The following is a 23,562-nucleotide window of genomic DNA, read 5'->3' as shown; positions in this document are numbered from 1 at the left end:
CCGCCCGAGGCTGGTCCCGGGGGCCCCGGGGCGCGCGGGGCGGGCAGCGTCTATGGGAGGAGGCCGGCGGGGCGTGCGAGGAGCCATCGCGGACTAAATAAGGGCGGCTGCGCTGCTGCGCGTGCGCGCGGGGGGCGGGGGGCGCTCGGGGGAGCGCGCCGGCCGCCGCCCCCGCCCCCGCCCCTGCGGGCTCCGGCCGGGAAGCCCGTGGTTGGGCGGCGGGCTGACGGTGGGCCCAGGTGCTCGCTCCGTGCGCGGCGGCGCGAGCTCCCGCGAGGCCCTCTCCTCGGAATCGGAACCGGGGCCTCGCTCCCGCCTCAGACCGGCGGGCAGACCCGGAGCTAGGCCTTCGGCCTCACAGATGTAAGTCACCCCCGGAAGCGCGGGGAAAGGGCCGGTGGCGTTCAGGGTCACCGTGCTTTGTGCCCGAAGCCCGTGCGCCTTCGAAGACCGAGGTGAGGACCCGCGGAGCAAGGGCGAGCGCCGCTGCTTTAAAACACCGGATGAGCCTGCTGATGTAGGGGGACACTCGTTTTCCACCCCCAGCCGCGCTCCCCCCACCGTCTCCTTTATTTCTCGTTTTTCTCTCTTTTAGCTCGTCCGCGCTCAGATCCAGTCATCTGGAGTTTTTCGCAGGTGAACTAAGGCCTGGTGGTGGTGGTGGTTTAGTCGCAGAGTCGTAGCCGACTCTTTGCGACCCCACCAGGCTCCTCTCTGTCCATGGGATTTTCCAGGCAAGAATACAGAAGTGAGTTGCCATTTCCTTCTCTTGTGGATGTTCCCAACCCAGGGATTGAACTTGGGTCTCCTGCATTGCAGGCGGATTCTTTACCCACTGGGTCACAGGAGAATCCCCAGTAAGACCTGGGAAATGCTAATGAGTTGCTGCAAGTTGAATTTTATAGACTGCTACAGGCACAGTGGCATATTTAGAGGGGAAAAAATCCAAGTATACTCCCCAATTAAGCTTTACACGTGTGTGTGTGTGTGTTTGTGTATGTTGGTGATGGTTTATCGTGTCCGGCTCTTTGTGATCTCATGGACTGTAGCCCAGCAGGCTCCTCTGTCTGTTGGGTTTCCCAGGTACAGCAATACTGGAGTGTGTTGTCATTTCCTTCTCCAGGAGATTTTCCTAACCGAGGGATGGAGCTCAGGTCTCCTGCTTCGAAGGTGGATTCTTTACCAACTGAGCCACCAAGGAAGCACAAATAAAGGCCTCGGGGCAGGGCGGGCGGGACGCTAAATGATTTGCTGCAAATTGAATTTTATAGACTGCTACAGACTCAGTGGCAACATAGGCATATTTGGAGGAGGAAAATCCAAGTATTCCGCCCCCCCCCCCCGAGTTAAGGAGTGCGCGCGCGCGCGTGTGTGTGTGTGTGTGTAAGGAAGCATTAACTACAAAGGATAGTAATAAACGTAAAGTAAATATACAACCATTTACATGGAAGAAAAAGGCAAGGTAGGAAACAAATCAGAAGAAACAAGATCCCTTCAAAAAGCAGTATCAAAAAACTGATTTAAATGGTATCTAACTGGCAACCACTCCAGTGTTCTTGCCTGGAAAATCCCAGGGACGGCGGATCCTGGTCGGCTGCCGTCTATGGGGTCGCACAGTCGGACACGACTGAAGCGACTTAGCAGCAGCAGCAACTGGTTACGTTATTGCTGACCTAATCAAGAGATGGGACGATGTGGGGGGAAAGGGCCAGAAATCACAACTGAAGGGAAAAAAATTTTTTAAATCAGGTAGCCTTATTTGTCAAAAGGTCAGATTATTGCTGTTTGGGAGGACCAGTAGAGCCCTACTTAGTGCCCTCCAGTGCTGTCAGTAACTAAGAAGAAAACTGCCAGTGACTGAAATGGAAGAAAAAAGAAAAACTGGAGTCTTTTAAGTGCAATTTCTAACACTTTTGTGACAAGACATCACATTGGAACAGCACAGAAAATAGTACAGAAATCTCATGCACAAACATCTTGAAAGCTGGCAGCAAAATTTATTACTAGTTTCTTGTTTAATGATTGGATGGCTGCTGAACCTGTTACACGCCCTTTGAGCAAAACAGCAAACTGGGCTGAGCTACAGACAGAAACAGCTCTAGCAGTGTACAGTCCATACTGGTTATTCACAAATACTGCATTGGCAAGTTCACTTTCTCACTAAAATTTATTTGTAATTCCCAGATCAATATCTGTAGTATTTCTGGACATTCATGGTAGAGAATGTGACTTGCCTGTTAGGCAATGATGAGGGTAAAGGCAACACTCAGTCTAATTATTTCAGCTCTCATACTGTAAACAAATGTGGTTTTCATGATACAGTCATGTTTTTAGTATTTTTTTGTTGCTTTTACTGGTGATTTTCCTGTTTTAAGGGCCCCTCCACTCCCACCCCAAACACATTGCTGAACTACTATCTAGTTCTCCTAAGCACCAGACAGCTGTGATGTTGTTTGTGGAGAAAATGTGTAGTAGTACATCGGGTTGATTTAGGTATATTGTTAGTGCTCTTGCCCATGATGAGGTCAGTGCTGATGAATCAGCAATATATTAGATAAGATGTCTATAAACAGTGGCTTCCCTGGTGGGTCAGCAATAAAGAATCCGCCTGCAGTGCAGGGGATGCAGGTTCGATCCCTGGGTCTCGAAGATCCCCTGGAGGAGGAAATGGCCATCCACTCCAGTATTCTTGCCTGGAAAGTTCCATGGTTAGAGGAGCCTGGTGGGCTACAGTCTATGGGGAAGCAAAAGAGTCAGACACGGAAGTGACTAAACCATCACCACCGAATGTCTAAACAAACACACATAAAGTTATCAGTTGACGAAAATGTGGTCAGAGTATCTCAGGACCCCATCCATGTGTTTATTTACCCAGGATCAGTTCAGTGTTCCCAGTGACTGTCGAACACAGGTGGCTCAGATGATGAGAAATGACTGTTTACTAAAGTACATATCTAAACATTAAACCCATCTTTTAAAAATTTCACCTCTGTAAGGAACCTAATTCCATTATCTGTTGCTATGACTCCTCTCTTCCTCTACTTTACCTACCTGACCCGTATACCATGCTTAATTCACTGCATGCTTGAGGAAAATGAGCTGCCAGTATTACTGACCCCCTATGTTACTGAAAGCTCAGCCTCTGCATAGGTGCCATATCAAATCCTGGAGACAGAGTTTAGGGTGAAGAAGAAAATATCTTTATTACTTCACCAAGCAAAGGGAGACACACCAGGTTTCTGCCTAGAAAAACTGTGTCCCAACCCCAGAGGACTTGATGGGGTTTCATAACAGTGGTTTAAAGGTGGGGTCTCTAACAAGATTAGGATGTGAGCGTAACAAGTTGAGGGAATGAGCCCACCAGGCTCCTCTGTCCATGGGACTTGCCAAGCAAGAATACTGGATAATCTTCCCAACCCAGGGGTAGAATCCATGTCTCTTCTATCTCCTTGTATTGGCAGGTGGGTTCTTTACCACCTGGGAAGCCCTTCATCTCAGGTGAATGGTCTCCTAATCTTGATGGTCCCTTTAATCTTGACTCAGATTGTTTCTTGAATGCTCCTCCCTTGATCTGCCCTTTGGAGCTCAGGGAAGGTCGTGGATGCTGGAGTCTCTCCTACAAGAAATAGGGAACAGAAAGGCCTCTGCCCAGGAGCCCCACTGGGCCCTGCTCAATTTCACCTCTCGCTAATTTCTCTTAACTGTGTGTACCCTACCCAGCCAAACCTGACATTACATCCTGAGTCTTTGCTGTGTTGCTTCTTGTTTCTGTAAGAAAATAGAAGGAATCAGAAATGTGTAACAGCTCCAGCCCACTCCCACCCTTGCATTTAGCAACGTTCCTCCATCTGAATACACTACTAGCCTCCATAACTGGATGTACAATCCAAATTCCTATCCAAGACCAAAATGGCTGCTTTTACATCGAGTTCCATTTTACTCTTGGAATTGTCCTCTTGTAAAGGTTTCCCCGCTCAACTTGATCATTTTTGTCTACTTATAAACATTTTAATAATCACCCTCTGGGGGAAAAAAATCTTGATCGTGTCTCTCTCCAAATACTACCTCATTGCTCTGATCCACTCCTATACAGAAAAACTTCATCTCTCATGTCTGCTGCTCATTCTTAAACCCAAAAGTCAGATTTGATCCCCAAACTCCACTCAGACTTACGCTCTGGCTCCTCAGGAGCCTCCGTGTTCCCAAATCCACTTTTCATTTCTCAGTCTTCATCTCACTTCACCTGTGAGCAGCATTTGGTAACTTAGAGCTGATGACTTACTCTCTTCCTCGTGAAGCTCCTTTCCTTGCCTGCTGGAATTCCGCTCTGGTGTTTCTCTCCTGTTTTCTAAATGATTCCTTAGTCTCCTCGCTGGCTCCTCTATCTTAAAACCCAATAATGGCTTCCCATCTCAGAATGAAAGCCGTGGACTTTGATCCTTACCATGGTGTACAGGGCCCTGCTTAAACCACTCCCACCCACATTATCCCCAGTTTCGCATTCAGGACTTTTTTGCTTGCTCAGTCTTCTCCCACCTCACGACCCTCCACTTTGCTCCACTACACCAAGCATGTCTGGGTCTCTAGTGTCCTGCCTGAGTGCCCTTCCCCTTGGCACCAACTTTGCTTCCGCTATGTCTCTCCTCAGATCTCTTTCAGAAAGGTCTGTACTCAGAACTGTGTAAACAGCACCCCACTTACTCTTATTCTCCCTTACTCTGCTCAATTTCCCTTTATACCGCTTGCCGTATTATGTCTTGTGTATTTCATTTAATGGTTGGCTCTCACTAGCTCTATGTGATAGAATGAGATAAATATTTGTTAAGTGAAAGATTTAACTACAAAAATGTGCGAAGAAAGCAAAATATTGTAAGTCTCGAGAAAAACGGTATATGGTTTTATTTTTGCTTGCTCTCTAAAACAGGATTATTAATTCAGTCCTGCTGTCACAAATTAAATGGGGAAAAGCTGGATTATCCCTAATATAAAATACTGTAAAAGGTAACATTTGAAAATGTATATAAACTTGCATATATAGCTAATCTTATGCAGATTACTTGCATGCCTTTCTAATGAGAAATCTCAGATTTGTAAATGAGCAGGAAATCTGTGTTTCAACCAATAAATTAATACATGTCAGCCAGTACAGGGGAGAACTTGGAGCGAAAGACATCAGTGACCCTGATTTTAACACCATCCTCTTGGTGGAGGAAGAATAAAAAACTCATGTCCTCAAGCCTCTAGTTGTAAAAGAGACGTTAAAAGGTTTTGCTAGAATTTTTAAAGGGTCACAATATAAATATATTCCCTGAAATTTTTACTGACCTCTTTTCTCTTTTTCTCTCATTGCCTTTCTGTCTTGTGCTTTGACACAGTGTAGTGATTGAGAGCATGGTTTTTGAAATCAGAATGACATGATCTAGAGCTCTGGCTACATGGTTGGCTGATTAGCAGTGTAACATTGAGCAGATTACCACAGTCTCTAAGATTATGCTTCCTTGTCTCCAAAATTGTCTTGATTGGGTATAGGGCTGTCTGTAAAAAGTGAATGAGATTTGATAAATAATTTAGCACCACATGGCATATACATGCTGCAGTACAATCTTTAAAAAAAAACTGTGTGAGGAATTACCCACAGAACTTAGAATACAACCTGAGTCATAATACTGTGCATCTCATGTGAAATGGATACTCAGACATGCTGCATGGGTGACCCCAAGTTATGGACCAGTCCCTGCTCACAAAACCACAGTATTCAGTGTAATTTGCACGGCACTGTTTGCTTGCATGTAAGCACATAAACTCACTGATGAAAATTGTAGTCTGACAAAAACATTGTTTAAAGTTTCCCATGTTAGGTTTTGGGAGGTTTTCTTGTGGCTTCATCCAGGCATATGGGATCTTAACTACCCAACCAGGAATCGAACTCACACCCGGTGCAATAGAAGCGCAGAGTCTTAACCACTGGACCACCAGGGAATTCCAGGCTTTACTTCAGATTACAGTAAAGCAGGCTGGATCCAAAAAGGAAGCACTCATTTTACCAGGAAGTTACCCCAAAACAGCCAGTCATCCAACCCGTAAGGGAGACAGCACCTCTTGGGAAGGACGTGGAGGTGCTAAAGTGATGGTGCACAGGCCCTGCTGCTCTGGTGATGGATCCCTGGTTTATGCAGGTCATTCCTCAGTGTAAGCTTTCCTCTGCTGACTTCTTTTTGCAAAGCAGGATCAAAACTTAGGAGAGAGGTAAGCAACTTTTCAAATAGGAAAACCGATTCTTTGTTTTGAAAAATGTTAACTGTATCTACTTTTTACCAAGTTTACTCTTTGTGAACAAATGGTTTTTAATTTTTTTTAACGTTAGTAACTATATAAACTATTAAAATTTCTCCCCCCAAAAAAGCTTACCACTGCCTGTAAGGCTTCTCTTTCACCCTTCAGCTATTTGTCTTTGAATCAAAGCAGAGGGAAAGCCTAAAAGTGGTTTCTTGGAACCCTTTTAGTCCGTTAAGTTTTGGAGAAATTACACCATTTCAGTATGTTTGGTAAAGCACAATTTGCCTATAAGACTGGTGAATTGTAGGACTTCCCTGGTGGTCCGTTAGTGAAGAAGTCACCTGCCAATGCAGGGGACATGGGTTTGATCCCTGATCCAGGTAGAATCCCACATGGCTCAAAGCAACTAAGCCCATGTACCACAACTGGGCTCTAGAGCCCAAAACCAGAGAAACCTCCGCAACGAGAAGCCCACATACCACAGCGAAGACTAGCTTTCCACAGCTAGAGAAAGCCTGCTCAAAGCAGCAAATACCCAGCTCAGCCAAAAATAATAAATAAATTTTAAAAATTAAAAAGACTGGTGGACTCTAGAGGCTCTAATACAGTTTGCAATGATTTCTTGTTAAAGAAGGGTTTCTCCAGGTCCTGTAGATAGCAGTCACCACCCCTGTCAACACTCCCTACAGGATATGATTTCTGCAAAACCTTCCAAACTCACATACAGATATTTTGTTCCATGAATTCCTGGGATATTGCAGGATTGGGGAAATCATAAGAGGTATAGTGGGCTTCCCTGGTAGCTCAGCTGGTAAAGAATCTGCCTGCAATGCAGGAGACCCCAGTTCAGTTCCTGGGTCAGGAAAATCTGGAGAAAGGATAGGCTACCCACTTCAGTATTCCTGGGCTTCCCTGGTGGCTCAGCTGGTAAAGAATCCACCTGCAATGCGGGAGACCTGGGTTGGGAAGATACCCTGGAGAAGGGAATGGCTACCCAGTCTAGTATTCTGGCCTGGAGAATTTGCAAAGAGCTGGACACAACTCAGCGACTTTCATGTCACTTCAAGAGGTATAGTGTTAAGCCAGCTTAGGATAGAATTTAACATGGTACCCAGTTTTTCATACAGAATTTAAAGAAATACTATGATATCACTCATGTCAATGTCCAGTATTTCCTAGTTAAGCTTCATTTCAAGATGGCGTAACTTTGGTAGGGATATTCTTTTAAGCTCACTGTTGGCCTGTATTGTGTGCATATAGGCCACTGCATTAAACCCGTGGCAGCAGGAAGCACACTTGGGACTTATGAGCAGGTGTCTGTACTTGCAGCCCAGCCCAGCGCAGCAGGGACATATGACTCCATCGGCACAGCTCCAAACTTCTGTTAGTGTTGACTGCTTGATCCAGGTGGTATGCAACTGTGTGGTACCAGATTCCCTCCTTTTAAAGTGTTTTTCATCTGACTTTTCATCCTTTCTTGTATCATGAAGTATACTTTTAGAAAAAGGGATATTCATCATCTATATATTTAAAAAGCCGTCGTATATCAACATTAAAAAATTTCATCTACAAAAGTCTAAAATTGATTTTTGGTGTTTTTCTACATGAAAGTTCTTTCCTATCTGAAGGAATATTAAATGTATATTTTTACTTATGATTTATTTGGCTTCACCAGGATTTAGCTGGGGCATCCAAGATCTTCCTTGCAGAATGCCATCACTTAGTTGTGGCAAATGGGATCTAGTTCCCTGACCAGGGATGGAACCCAAGTCCCCTGCATTGGGAGCAGAGTCTTAGCCATAGGACCACCAGGGAAATACCCTATTCAACGGAATATTGACCTGTTTATATAGTGAATAGATTAACCTACAGAACACTACAAATATGAAAGTTCTCTGTGGCAAAAAGACTTCCTGCCAGTATCTTTTTGTTCTTAGTAGAACGCTTGGTTTTTAGTGGGACTATCTCTGTCCAGAAGACTGTATTTCCTCACTTCCCTGTATCTTGAGGTGGCCATGTGATCAGCTTCTGTCTAGCAGGATATAAGCAGAAGTGCATGGAACTTCTAGGGAATCCTTGAAGAGAAAGGGCTATTCCGCCTCTCCTTCCTCTGGCACAGCGTGATGTGATGGCTGGAGCTTGACTAGCCATCTTGAGCTGTGAAGTAGAAGCCATGTGCTAAGGATGGTTTCTAGGCACAGTGGACAAGCGTATCAGCCCAAGAGAGACTACCGACAGCCAGATTTTTTTTCTGTGAGAGAAAATAATCTGCAATTTTGGTAAGCCACTGTAACACTGGATTTCTTGTTGCTCGTAGCTAAGTCTAAGTCTGCTCTCAAATACGGAAAGAAATGATCTGAAAATACGTTGTACTGCCCTCTGAGTTGTTTAATTTGGGGTGGGTGATCATGGCATCTCCATTTGATGAAGAAATTCAAATCTGAATAATGTCCCCACAGTAAAAAAAAAAAGAAACAATACAGCTCACTTCAGTTTTTCTTCCCGAAGATGTTGGTACCTTTACCGTGATGTTCACTTCCTTTGAAAGAATAACATGTCTTAACAAGTGAAATAGGTTATCTGAAGCAAAATACCTTGCTACTTTAAATTTGCTAACAAAGAGACTCTGTTGTATTTATTTTCAATTCTTATGTCTGTTGTATTTGTGGAAAATTCATGTTCCAATGAATTCAGGAAATTAATGTTGAATTAATAGTGAAGTTTGTATTGAAATTGATTGCTTATAGAGGGCTGGTACCTTATTTCTTGATCTCTCGATGGTGGATGCATGTATGTTTATTTTTAACCCATTAAACTACATAGGTTTATGTGCTTTTCTGAATTAATATATTTCATAAAAATAAAGGATTAAAGATGTGAATTTTGTGGTTTCTTTAAAAATACACCTTTCACTTGTTTTGAAGCAAATATTTTGTTTTTGACAAAAAGAAATGTAAAATTTGTATTATTGTTAACAAATTCCTCAATAATATATTGCTTTGATTAACACAGGTATATGTGGTTTTTTTGTTGTTGAAACCTTTCAATAATTGAACTAACTACATAATTCCAGAAAGTTAGCAGACTTTCTCTATATAACATCTACTTTAGCCAAACCCTTTAATAAGTAGAATTTAGTTGAAATAGAACCACTTCATGTCTTTTGTAGAACAAGCCTAGGATGAGTAAATTGCTAGATTAGATCTTATTACGGGTGCAGTAACATTCTAAGACATATTTCTGTAAAAGTACAGCATCGTATAAGAGTGTTAGTCTCCACTAGTGTGTTTGGACAAGGCACTGTAGATTTTGAGTTTTAGTTTGCTGTATCCATAGAAGTGGTGTACTAATCCATGCCCTTCTACAGTTGTAAAAATACAGTGAGATATGTGCACGTCCATTGAACAAGCACTTCACAAACCTGTTGTTATACAGATTTAACATTATTTTCCTCTGCCCCTTCTAAACCCAGCTTATACATCTGGAAGTTTTCAGTTCACATACTGCTGAAGCGTAGCTTGAAGGATGTTGAGCATAACCTTACTAGCACACGAAATGAGTGCAGTTGTTCGGTAGTTTGAACATTCTTTGGCACTGCCTTTCTTTGGGATTGGAATGAACACTGACCATTTCCAGGCCTACGGCCACTGCTGAGTTTTCCAAATTTACTGGCTTACTGAGTGCACGACTTTAACAGCATCATCTTTTAGGATTTTAAATAGCTCAGCTGGGATTCTGTCACCTCCACTAGCTTTGTTGTAATGCTTCCTAAGACCCACTTGATGTCACATTTCAGGATGCCTAGGTGAGTGACCCACCATCGTGGTTATCCCAGTCATTAAGACCTTTTTTGTATAGTTCTGTGTTTCCTTGCCACCTCTTAATCTCTTCTGCTTCTGTTAGGTCCTTACCATTTCTGTCCTTTTTCATGCTCATCCTTGCGTGAAATGTTCTCTTGATATCTCAAATTTTCTTGAAGAGATTGCTAGTCTTTCCCATTTTGTTGTCATCATCCTCTGTTTCTTTGCCCTGTTCATTGAAGAAGGCCTTCTTTTCTCTCCTTGCTGTTCTCTGGAACTCTGCTAAAGATGAAGCTCCAATACTTTGACAACTTGATGTGAAGAGCCGACTCATTGCAAAGACCCTGGTGCTGGGAAAGATTGAAGGCAAAAGGAGAAGAGGGCAGCAGAGCATGAGATGGTTAGATAACATCTCCATCTCAGTGGATATGAATTTGAGCAAACTCCTGGAGATAGTGAAGGACAGGGAAGCCTGGCGTGCCACAGTCCATGGGGCCGCAGAGAGTCAGACACAACTTAGTGACTGAACAACAGCAATTTAACATGGACAGTCCAGGTTGATCCAAATTCTCTGAGGCCTTATGTGTCAGCAGAGGAGGTGTATCAGTTGGGTTAAGCAGTACTAACTGCCTTTCCAGGCACTCTGACTTCTCGGGAAATTTGCACAACACCAATTTATCTCTCCATCCCCTCCTAATCCAGTGTGGGTCAGTTGGGTCTCCTTAGTGGCCCTCCTACCAAGAGGAGAGAGATGGGATTGGGGATATGGGATGCCTACATTTTACAACTCTGCCACCTTAAAGTCCTTTATGAATACTTCCAGCTCCCGTGATGGGAAAGAGAAAACAGAGAGCTCACACCTGCCCATTACAGTCCTGTGTTCTTCCCCTCAAAGCCCTCGGACCAGAACTGTTTCTGCAGCCCCATCCTACCTTCGAAACATGGGTATTTATAACACTACCTGGCACAGTAGGCAGCTTAAAAGAGCTACTTGATTTAAAGCAGGAATTCTTAATATTGAGTCCATGAAATGGCTTTAAGATAGTCTGAGAATCCCACTAGATTTTATACAAAACTCTGGGCTTGTGATGTGTATTTTTTCAGAAAGAGAATCCATTGCTTTCTTTGGTCTCAAGGGGTACTCAAAAAAATAGTTAAGAATTATGATTTAAGGTGAGATTTTCCTGGTGGTCCAGTAGCTAAGACTCCGAGCTCCCAATACAGGGGGCCTGGGTTCAACCCCTGGTCAGGAAACTAGATCCCACATTTTGCAACTAAAACCCAGTTACCCAAATAAATATATTAGTTACTTTTAAAAAAAGAATTACTGATTTAAGGCAATATGTAAGAGGAGAAAAACTATGGAATTGGCTGCTCTCCTTTTATATTTAACACTACCTATAGTTTACAGCCTACTTTCTATAGGTGACATATGGGCCATAGAGGTTCCACACACAATGAATGACCAGGCATTTTTCATATGTTACCTTTAATATTCACATTCATCTTGAAGGCAGATATTCTCATCCCCTTATTGCAAATAGAGAAACTAAGAAGCATAAAGATCCCAGAATATGCCTCAGATTACACGGCAAGTAAATGCAAGGAATACCTATGAACCCATGGCTTCAAAATCCTCATCTCATAATGGGCAATTTAAGTGTTTACCATCCACTATAAATTAGATGTAAAAGACAATATGGCCTGAACACATTCCTGACTTTTATTTTCTTGCAAACCGAACAAACAAAATACTGGTCTTTAGCAGAAATGTCATAGAAATTTCTGTGGTTGGATTGACAGATTCCAACACCGATGAAGATCTGTTGTATACAGAACTGGCTACAGATAGAAAAAAAAGACCAAGAGACAAAGACGAAAAGAGAAAAGAATTTCTACCTTATCCATGCTTAAATAGATGGATATGTAGAAATATGTGCTTTTTTGATTTTGAGATAACTACAAATAATTTTAAGTAGCTTCATTGAACTGGTGAGAACATTTTTTTCTTTCCATTTTTTTGCTGAATTTTCTAAATTTTCACTTTAAATATCAAAATTCATTTAGAAATGGTAAATATGTCCCTGAAGTATCCAGAGTGACTCATGATCTTCAGAGAGCACTGTTGAGTTGGTATCCTGGAGCATTTTTGGCAATAGGATCTGGATTTTTTTTTTTTTTCTTAAGAACATCAAAAACCGACTCTGGGTATAATAAGCAAAATGGAATTTATTAGAAGAGCTTAGATAATTCCTGGAAAGTTGGGTCCCCCAACTTGGGCAAAGAACAGGAACCAAGTTGCTCTCAAGGGTCAGGAAGCAAGTTGTCAGCAAAGTTCTTGCAGCAGTTAAGAGTGTCTTCTCGGTTGGTAACTGTTTTCATCCCAGTGCTTCAGTGATTCAGCGTTCAGTCTCAAGAGTGTCTAAATGTCCAGTCCTCGATAACAGGCTCAGTACTCCTCTCCTTGCTATTTGCCTGGTCCTACAGCCTCTTGTTCCCATGAAGGAAAGAAGCCAGTTCTTGCAAAAATGACTCACAGTAAAGGGTTCTTAAAACAGAGGATGAGAGACCAAATCGGGCAGCCAAACTAACTAACTGCCCTACCACAAGCAGCCATCCCACAGTCACTGACACGAGGCTCTTAGTGTATAACTTTTAGGAAAGGAAATTAAAACGTGAAATGTCTTAGTCAAATTTCTTAGTTACCTAGGCTGAGCAAAAATATAAATATTCTATAAAAAGGGCTTCCCAGGTGGCGCAGTGGTAAAGAATCTACCTGCCAATGCAGGAGACACAAGTAATCCCTGGGCCAGGAATATCCCCTGGAGTAGGAAAAGGAAACCCACTCCGGTATTTCTTGCCTGGAAAATTCCAGAGGAGCCTGGTGGGCTACAGTCCATGGGGTTGCAAAACAGATGTGACTGAGCATACAGCACATTCTGTAAAATAATATATTAATTTGGAAATATCATTCATCTCCATTACGGCTCTTTCTACTCCAATACTTATCAGAGATACAAAAACTGAGTAGAGAGAGGTCTTTTAATAGAATAGGGACGACTTCTATGGTGGTCCAGTGGTTAAGACTTTGCCTTCCAATGAATGCGCAACAGGTTCGATCCATAGTCAGGTAGCTAAAATCCCACATGCCTCACAGTCAGAAAAAAAAACAACGATATTGTAACAAATTCAATAAAGACTTTAAAACTGGTCCACATCAGAAAAATCTTTAAAAAATAATAGGATTGGAATTCCCAGGTGATCTAGTGGTTAGGACTCAACACCTCCACTGCTGTGCCTAGGTTCAGTCCCTAGTTGGGGAACTAAGATCCTGCAAGCCATGTGGTGGGGTCAAACATAAAAAAGAAGAATATGATTGATTATATCAAAGGAGGCTTTTCAGGTGGCACAAGTGGTAACAAATCCCCCTGCCAATGCAGGAGATGCAAGGGATGCAGGTTTGATCTCTGAGTCAGGAAGATCCCGTGGAGCAGGAAATGGCAAGCCACTCCAGTAGTCTTGCCTGAAAAACTCCATGGACAGAGGAGCCTGACAGGCTACAGTCCATGGGGTCACAAAGAGCTGGACGTGACTAAAGCATGCACACAAGCAATATGAAAAGAAGTACAATAAGGAAAAAAAAATCGTGAATAGTCAATAACAGAAGAGATAGGGAAAAAGAAGAAGGGATGAAGAGACAGACCCTGCAAAGGAAAAGAAAGGGAGGCTGTCAAGAGAAACATGAGTGCAAGCCTTTGGCAAGCTCCTCCTTCAGGCTTGCTCTATCTGATACCGTGAATTCCTCATCACCCTCCATTCCCGACACCGTTACTTTCATCACTTCCAGTGAGCTCCCTGCACCTACAGAGAAACCTACACTCTGCAGAGATTTAGAGCTCATTGAGATCTCAGGAAGTCAGGAGAACCAGTCCCTACCAAGTGCAGCTTCCTTGCAGCATCAACACAGGCGCTCCAGAAAGCCACAGGTGCTGGGCGCAGCAGCCCTGGAGGGGCTCCCGCAGAAATCTGATAGATGGAGATAACCTTCAGAACCTGTTCCTCCCTTTTTCTTCTTCAGATCCCTTCCAAACAAAACTCTTCCAAAGGAGGACAGAACCCTTCACTAGGGGAACCCAATGCTGCAAACCAGGGCTCACTCACATCTGTCTCTGGCCTGAATTTCACCAGGAAATTCACCCAGCCACACTTTGTTGAGAAGTACTTTGTGGCGAGGCTTCACATTTTCCCTCCAATCAGCTAAAAACCAAATTTTAGGTTTACCTCTATGGTTTTCACATTTTTCTTTGTTGAGCTTAAGTAAAAGGGACTGTTACAGAACCAAACTTGGGTCCACTCACCTACAGGCCATAAAAACAATCTATTGACCCCAGGTTCTGGTGAAGGAAAGTGCAGCATTTTGAAACTGTGCAACCCAGATTGGGACTTGAACCGAGTCTTTTAACTGAGATCACACACCTGCTCTGAGGACTTAATGGAGCTCAGGTTCTTGATATTTCGTTGCAGAAAGAGTTCAGGGTGAGACAAAATGATAGGGAAGAGGTGGATTTATTTAGAGAGAAAGTATGGGCCACCTCAGAAGGCGAGAGCTGCAGCCCGGTAGGAGGGTGGCAGTTTTTATAGGGGTGGGTCATTTCTTAGGCTGGTGAGTGGGAGGGCTATTCCAGCTATCTTGGGGAAGGCTATGTGCTAGGTCACTTCAGTCATGTCCAACTTTGCGACCCAATGGACTGTAGCCCGCCAGGCTCCTCTGTCCATCGGATTCTCCAGGCAAGAATACTGGAGTGAGTTGCCATGCCCTTCTCCAGGGGACCTTCCCGACCCAGGATTGAACCCCCATCTCTTAGGTCTCCTGTATTGGCAGGTGGATTCTTTACTACTAGCACCACCTGGGGAAAGGGTGGGGGTTTTCAGCAATTGGGCCACCACCCACCTTTATGATGTTTATGGACTTGCAACTATCGTGGTGTCTGTAGGGTTATTACATAGCTTGCTGATACATTACAGTGAGTGCACACTGAGACTCAAGGTCTAGTGAAAGTCGATTGTCTGTTCTCTTATATCTATTTGATGCTAATCAGTCTATGTTGTGTCCTCAGGCTATGTCATTCCTTTCAAGATTGTTCCCTAAATTCCCAGGCTCCTGTTTCAGCTTGGCCCCAATGTGGGGCCAAGCAAGGAAAATGGGTAATTAATTCTCAAAAGGCCCAAATTCCCCAAAGGCTTTTAGGGAAAGGTTTTTAAGGACAGAGTGAGGAAGAGGGCTTCAGGGTGTGTGATCAGGTCATGAACATTCTTCTGATTGGTTGGTGATGGGAGTGAAAGTCAGAAACCTTCCAATGCCAACTGGTCTGGTGTTTACAAGCTGGTGATCAGTATGCATTTAACTTCTACCTGGTGGGGGTTTCAGTACCTGCAAAATAGCTCAAGGATATGGCTCAGAATATTATCTGTAGCCCTTGAAGAGGAGCCAAATGTCCTTGACTTTAATGGCTAAACTATCATTATCGTGTCTTGCTGGACTGTTTTCCTTTGTTTCTGCATTTTCTTACTTCTCTGATTAAATGTGTTCTTTGGAACTCAGGAAGGCCTCGGAGACTAAAGTTTTTTTCCATAAACTAGAGGCAGACAGAGGACACAGCGGGGGATCTGTCCCGAGAATGCCACATAGGATCCTGCTCAGGTACTGGACTGCTCTTAACCAAAACTTCCAGCAGCATGATCACTGGTTACAGAAATCCTGAAAAGTCCAAACAGCCTCCAAATTATAGTCTACTTTGAAAATGAATACTGTATTAGACAAATACGAAAAGTCTTGAGAGTGGGATACTCCTAGATGTTTGTCTGCAACTCTAAGACTGTGATTAAAGTCCAAAGTAGGAAGAGGTCGAGAGAAAAAATTAGATTGTGATAAAATCTTTCTACTCTGTTTTCTCAAAAGAGCATTTTTCTTGTCCCCTTCTTTGGGAGTTACCCTGTTAACTCCCTTTCCATACTAACAGTGTGTCTCAACTTTGGCCAAGTTCTGCTATATTTTGTAAATCAACTTTGTTTTTCTATCAGTGATAGCAAGCACAGAAACTTTTAAAGAGGAGTGACTGTATCAAGACTAATACTTGAGGAAGAATAAAAGATAGATCAATTTAGGCTTCATTTTATAGCATATGCTTTTTATAACATCTATTTTTCTTAAACTTAGCATATATTTTTGTTACAGAGCAGCAAACATATAGAAGAGGTTTTTTATTTGGAGACTTGTTTAATAAACATGTTGGCACTTGTTAGGAAAAGCCAAAACTTTAAAAAGGAGAGTTGTAGACTTCGCAACTTCTGTTTGAAAATAAATATAGATTTGTCAGTCTATCCTGGTAATTGGGTGATAGGCATATGACAATATTTAGTGCAGAAGACAGTGGTTTCAAAGAAAGTCAGAGTACAAGCCTTGTGTCACTGAGATGGGCTGGTAAACACTGAGAACAATCAAAATACTCTCAAGTTTTTAGAGCAGCCATGCTTTCTGCACGAATGTAAGAGCCTGAGAGCTACTATTTAAGAGAGAGAAGCCTGACACTGAATTCTCAGAAAAATGGAACTGGAGTTAAGAAGATTTTAGTATTAAACTGGGTAGGGGTATATTGGGCCATCAAGAGTGCATCTTTTACTTAAGACTGGAGGCCAGGATTTGGGCTCAAATGGAGAGGAATGTGTTTCTCTAATACACGAGGGAACTGAGAACAAGGAATTGAGTAGCTGCTTTAAATCCTCTTAATAGCAGTCAGGGTCTGTATGTATCTAAACTAACTAACTCTATGGCTCTGGTCTTGGCCTGGTCGTGGAAAGACGTGGGCAAGAATGAAAACTGAAAACAGTCTAAATGACAACTCAGTGCAGGGACATCAGTTAAATGGTTTTAAGCAACACATATGCTTATCCACCCCTGTTGTACAAACTCCACGCCTAACAATGAACCAGTTCTGGAGTCAACTGGTTTATACACCCTACACGGCTGACAGCAAAGCAGATCTGGAGTAAGCGAGCGCTTGTGACACAACTCCAAGGACACCAGTCCGTCTTGTGAACTCTCAGTTCTCTCTGGTGTACCTGTGTGTCTCTTTGCAACGTGTCTTTGCAGTGCCTTCCTCAGGAGACCGTCTATTTCCAGTCCTTAAATCTGGACTTGACCATGGGACTTGCCCTGCAAATGCAGTGCAGGTGGAGGCTTGACCAGCACCTGTGCACACAGCCCCTCCCTCTCTTGTTGTTGAAGACTGCCTGTTACCAAGTCTAAGCTCATACTGCTCAATGTGTGACAAGCCAATCAATTGAAAAATAAGCTGCTGGGGCTAAGAATAGTGATTTTATTCAGAAAGTCAGCAGGCAGAGAAGATGGTGGACTAGTGTCCCAAAGATCCATTTTGCTGGGGTTTGAATGCTAGTTTCTTTTCTAGAACAAAGAGAAGGTGAGGAAGTAAAGTGAAAAAGGTGATACGTTGTAGCTAATATTTTCTAGTTCCAGCCAGATTCCAGAGGGAGTGTGTTAATTTCTTCTTTCCTGCATCCATTCATCGGTGGGCTTCACTGGATGTTTCCCATAAGCTAAACAAAGGTATTTTCAAGCTTGAGAGGCAGGATTCCCGGAGATAGACCATTATGTACATTTTAAGCTATAGACAAAATCCCTTTAGTGATGAACTTATAATAAAAACATAGAGTACAAAGGTTAATGAAAGAGAAACAGATCCAATATGGATTCACATTTGTTCTTCCCTATCACATACCCGCTTTTCAGAAAAAGCTCAGGCTAGTCCTATAAAGGATGAAAGAGTACATAGAGAGGAGACCCAGCCATGCCAACCAATCCAGCTTCTCCAGGTGAGAGCTACACACTGCCAGGGAACTGAGAGCCGCTGACTCTACATGGAGCAAAGACAGACCCAAAGCACTGACCCACAGAACTGTGAGCAAGTACTGGTACTCTGCTTTTTAAGTCATTACATTTGGGGGATGATTGGTTATACAGTAAAAATTAACACCATTACTAGAAAGTAGATGCTAATTATTGTCTAAACAAAAAATGTTGCTTTAAATCTTTAGCAAATATGCATGATATGGGGATAATTTTTTAAGTCTAAAATAAATCTAATACATCTTTATTTATATACTGAAAGTGTTAGTTGCTTAGTCATGTCTGACTCTTTGCAACCCCCTGGACTATAGCCCCCCAGGCTCCTCTATCCATGGAATTCTCTAGGCAAGAATATTGGAGTGAGTTGCTATTCCCTTCTCCAGGGGATCTTCCCAACCCAGGGATCAAACCCAGGTCTCCTGCATTGCAAGCAGATTCTTCACTGTGTGAACCAGCATATATTTTAAAGAATAGTGGAATGTAAAGCAGGAGTTAAAGAAATAGAACACTTAGCTACAATAAAGTAATTGACTGGAATTCAAATATCCTGTTATTTAATCCAGGGGTCAGCAGTTTACAGCCCTCAGGCCAAATCTGAACCCTGACCTATACAGTTTTGACTGATCTATAAAGTAAATAAAGTTTTATTGGAACACAGCTATGCTCATTTAATTATATATCGTCCAAAATGCTTTCAAACTGTGGTGCTGGAGAAGACTCTTGAGAGTCCCCTTGGACAGCAAGGAGATCCAACCAGTCCATCCTAAAGGAAATCAGTCCTGAATATTCATTGGAAGGACTGATGCTGAAGTTGAACTCTAGTACTTTGGCCACCTGATATGAAGAGCTAACCCAGTGAAATGGGATGGTGGGGAAAGATTCCTGATGCCGGGAAAGATTGAGAGCAGGAAGAGAACGGGGTGGCAGAGAATGAGATGGTTGGATGGTATCACCAACTCAATGGACATGAATTTGAGCAAACCCCAGGAGATAGTGAAGGACAAGGAAGCCTGGAGTGCTGCAGTCCGTGGGGTTGAAAAGAGTTGGATACAGCTTAGCGACTGAACAATAGCTTCTTTAATACTATGATACCAGAGCTGAGTAATTGAGACTAAGGCTGTGGCTTGCAAAGTCTAAATTATTTCCTGTCTGCCCCTTTACAGAAAAATTTGCTGACTCCTGTTTTAGTGATTATATTTCAATAAATGTTAACTATTGTCATTGTCATTACCATACATTGTCATCATCCCTATTATTGTAGCCAGTGGGATGCATGTGGAAAATAATCTTCCCTTGATCAAAGAGCAGCCACGTAATCCTACAAAATTAGTATTCCTAATCTTTACGTGAACACTGTAGTCAGCAATGAAGGGAAACACATACCCTTCTCCTTATTTGAGTAAGTACTAATAGGGAAACTTGCCTTCTATTAGAATGTATTTATTTGCCATCTAAGTCTACACATATAATTTTTACTTAATTGCAAAGATATGATACATTTAAAAATCTCTTAGATGACCATTAACCAAAATTGGTTTAAAATATAATATGGACAAAAACTTAGATTCAATTTATTATGTGAGACTAGTTATTAGTGCTGTTTAGGGACCATATGAGCTGTTACTAAAAACCTTAAATCTGTATTTCTACAAAGAGTACAGTAGGCTATGTTTAAAGAACGTTCTTGACCAGAAAGTTAATAAGCTTAAAAGTCATTTCCAGTTTTCCAGTTGAGACAATATACAATACGTCTGAGAAAACACAGGAGTTTGATGAGTGACAAGATTTGAGAAGACAGACCCAAGAACTAAAATGTGTATGACAATGAATACAATAAAAATTGGAAAATTTTTCCTGTATACAAGACAGCAAAAGAGACACAGATGTATACAACAGTCTTTTGGACTCTGTGGGAGAGGGTGAGGGTGGGATGATTTGGGAGAATGGCACTGAAACATGTATATTATTATCATATATGAAACAAATCGCCAGTCCAGGTTCAATGCATGATCCAGGATGCTCGGGGCTGGTGTACTGGGATGAACCAGAGGGAGGTGGGAGGGCGATTCAAGATGGGGAACGCATGTACACCCGGGGCAGATTCATGTCAATGTATGGCAAAACCAATACAATCATGTAAAGTAATTAGCCTCCAATTAAAATTAATAAATTTTTTAAAAAATAAAAATTGGAAAATTTTTTAAATTTGGAAGCATGGGTCCTGTGCCTTTTAGAAACATGTATGTATTTATTTGGCCGTGTCTTAGTTGTGGCATGCAGGCTCAGTGCTTGGAGCATGTGGGCTGTTGCCCTGCAGCATGTGGGATCTTAGTTCCGCAACCAGGGGTTGAACCTGCGTCTCCTGCATTGGAAGGTGGATCCTTAACCACTGGACAACAAGGGAAATCCCTGGGTCCTTTGCCTTAGAACTCATTGTGTATCTTGTTTTCTTTACGTCATAAAGCTTCTAAGAGTTTTTTGTCATTCTTGTAAAATTTTAGGAGGATGGGGCTAAATATCAGTCTCTCAAAATGTATTCTGCTTGGCACATGACGGCTGCATCAAACTTACGTTTTCCTCTGTTGTTGCTTTGGTTACTGTCTATATTCTCTTTCTGAAATTGTGTCTGTCCTCCTCGATAGATCCTACCTCTCTCTCAATCTGTCAGTCACATTTTCTTTCATTTCTTTTTTTCTCTGGAAATTTATGTTGACTTAGCTTCTTAATTCATGAATGTGATCTAAATAAAAAGAAGTCAGCTTCAGATATATCTAAATTCTCAATATTTTATATTTCTCTTGTCACAGTTAAGATATATCAGTGAAATGGAGCCTTAAACATTAATAAATGCTTAATAATTTTCCTAAATTTTATAAAAGTTTTCTTATCAGAAACATACCCAGTGATCTAAAGAGGCTGGTTAATAATGATACTCATTTCATAAATGACTCATAAATAACAGAAGTAACTAGTGGCAGCGTAGGAGTAAAATATATGGATTCTGAATTGAGTCTGAATGAGTCCACAATGGGTAAGTACTCTTATCAGCCTACTCCAAAATGAAAATATCCACTTCTAACAAATACGTTTTACTTCTCTGTATAGTAGTGGCAATTAATGAATCTTTTAATTACACTTACATGTTATTCTCATCAGCCCAGCTCCCAGTGGAAATATCAACCTTGAACAAATACCTGTAAAGGGTAACTGTTAAATATATAGTGCCATGCTAAGTCGCTTCAGTCGGGTCCGACCTGTGCGACCCTATGAACTGTAGCCGGCCAGGCTCCTCTGTCCATAGGGATTCTCCAAGCAAGAATACTGAGGTGGATTGCCATTCCCTTCTCCAGGGTTAAATATACAGACAAACACTTAAAGCTGAAAGATGCCTAGTCCATCTTCATTTCAACAACGAGGAATCAGAATCAAAAGGATTAAATGGTTTGTCTAAGATAACGCAGCTAGAAACACAGTTTCTTGATTCCTGCCTCGTTAATAAACAATCCATTGTCTTAAAAATCAGTGTGACAGAGATGTGCCTTGGGAACAAGTCAAACTTATTAGAGAAGAACATGCTGTGCACAGAGCCACTTCTGGGTAAAACACACCAAAACGGTCATCAGAGAGTCCAGGCATTAGAGATGCCAGGCACCAAACTCAAGAAGGCAGCGAATTAGACAAAGGGATGTATCAGAGTAAGCTGATGGGCTTCCCTCATAGCTGAGTTGTAAAGAATCTTCCTGCGATGCCGGAGACCCCAGTTCAATTCCTGGGTCAGGAAAGTCTGCTGGAGAAGGGATAGGCTACCCACACCAGTATTCTTGGGCTTCCCTGGTGGCTGAGCTGCTAAAGGAACCTCCTGCAGTCTGGGAGAGCTGGGTTCGATCCCTGGGTTGGGAAGATCCCCTGGAGAAGGGAAAGGTTACCCACTCCAGTGTTCTGGCCTGGAGAATTCCATGGACTATGCAGTCCATGGAGTCACAAAGAGTCGGACACGACTGAGCCACTTTCACCTTCATAGTAAGCTGGACAAGGACCCTGGGCACTAACTGACACACAGAAATAAAATGAGTCTGTAAAGTGGCCTCCCAGCCTCTGGATCAAACCCACTCCTACTTTTCTCTTACTTGTTTCCCTCTCAAAGCCTCTGCTTTTCTCTGTCTCTTTTCCCCATCTCTGTTCCCCTTAAAATCTAATTTTAACTACATTATATTCCATCAGTATTTTTTTACAGACAGGGAAGAAGGCAAAAAGTACAAAGCACAGTGTAATTTCCCCTAAGTCCCAAATTGCTTAAACTTGATCTAGCTATGTGATTTAGTAATTTTCCCTATGTATTTAAGAGTAAGTTAAATCTAAAGCTTTATTTTTTCCCTTTAAAAACCCTATAAGGTTGCTGCATTATGCACTTCATAATCCATATTTTGGGGGAAAAAAGCTTAAAGAAAAATAAAGATTGTTAAACTTACCATGCATTCCTAAGACTGGAAGTATCTCTGTTAATCTTGCTAATTAGAGGATGAAGTACCTTTAAAGAAATAATCTTTAAAGAAGTGCCTCTACTGTGAAATTTATCAGATAGAGGTTAAGTTCCTCTAAAGGAACAGGAATATAGCAGAAGCCTACTCTCTTCTGAATGTCGCAGAAGACTACATTCAGCCTTGATGAAGCATTAACTTAGTGCTTGTACTGTGCCTGGAGATGGCAGCCAACACATCAATGATATGAAAGGACTGTTTACTCTCCTCACATTATCAAAAGGTAATGAAAACTTGAGAATTTCTCAGTGGTTTTGATGACACATGAGTATAGGCCAATTTACAGTTATTCTATGATCCTAGTTTACTCTCCTGTTGATAATGGAGTCCCTACTGTGTGTTTTATTTTTTTAATCTCTTACTTTTTAGTAAATTGATATTCAATGTGTGAAATGTCTATTTCTATCATGTAGTGTTACTAGGGAAATTTTCATCTGAAATTGTGAGTACATAAAGTTATACTTCTAGCTTCTTGAGGTTATGATGTTCTAAACCCTAGGAGTTTGCTTCTAGGCCTGCTTAGCAACCCTGTCTGCAAAGCACGAAAGTTCCAGACTCTGGAATAAGTCAGATGCCCTGTAAATTAGACAAAGAGCCCTAAGTCCACAGACCACCAGCCCAACATTAAATCAGACTCTAACTATTGTAGTCTCTGACTCTTTACCCCAGTATTTCTGGGAGATTGGCTCCCCATTTACAGTCTGCACCTGAGTGCTCACATTTTCCTTAAGAAGGTGGGGAACTTGTTGCTGCTTTTCTCCCTGTGGTTCTCTACCCCCAGCCCCCACAAACTGGGCATTTCTCCCTCCCCAGCCCATCCAGGAGAGTACATGGCTTATGCCTTTGAAGATCACTGATTAGTGACCATGTATCCAGTACCTACTCCTAAGCCCTCCTGAGAATACCAGCTTCCTAAACCATCACCTTATGGGCAAAAGTCAGCTCTACTTGTCCAACTGGTGGCAGAGATCCTGAGAATCGTGGATCATGGAGGCAAAGGTGGCCCTTCAGAGGTGACATTCTC

The 23,562-nt window shown here is 42.2% G+C and overlaps 1 long non-coding RNA gene across 1 annotated transcript; it reads left to right on the top strand.

The window, feature by feature from the left end:
* The first annotated feature begins 219 nt into the window (after positions 1-219).
* LOC129558749 (uncharacterized) lies at positions 220-19,908 on the top strand. Its single transcript, XR_008686448.2, has 3 exons — positions 220-455; positions 15,717-15,777; positions 17,884-19,908. It is a non-coding gene; the product is annotated as an uncharacterized LOC129558749 (long non-coding RNA).
* The last annotated feature ends 3,654 nt before the right edge of the window (positions 19,909-23,562 follow it).

This window comes from Moschus berezovskii, chromosome 15, assembly GCF_049115385.1.
Source record: "Moschus berezovskii isolate FMDL1 chromosome 15, NW_MosBer_1.0, whole genome shotgun sequence".
Lineage (NCBI taxonomy): Eukaryota > Metazoa > Chordata > Mammalia > Artiodactyla > Moschidae > Moschus > Moschus berezovskii.
This window is presented reverse-complemented; position numbering and strand designations above follow the sequence as displayed.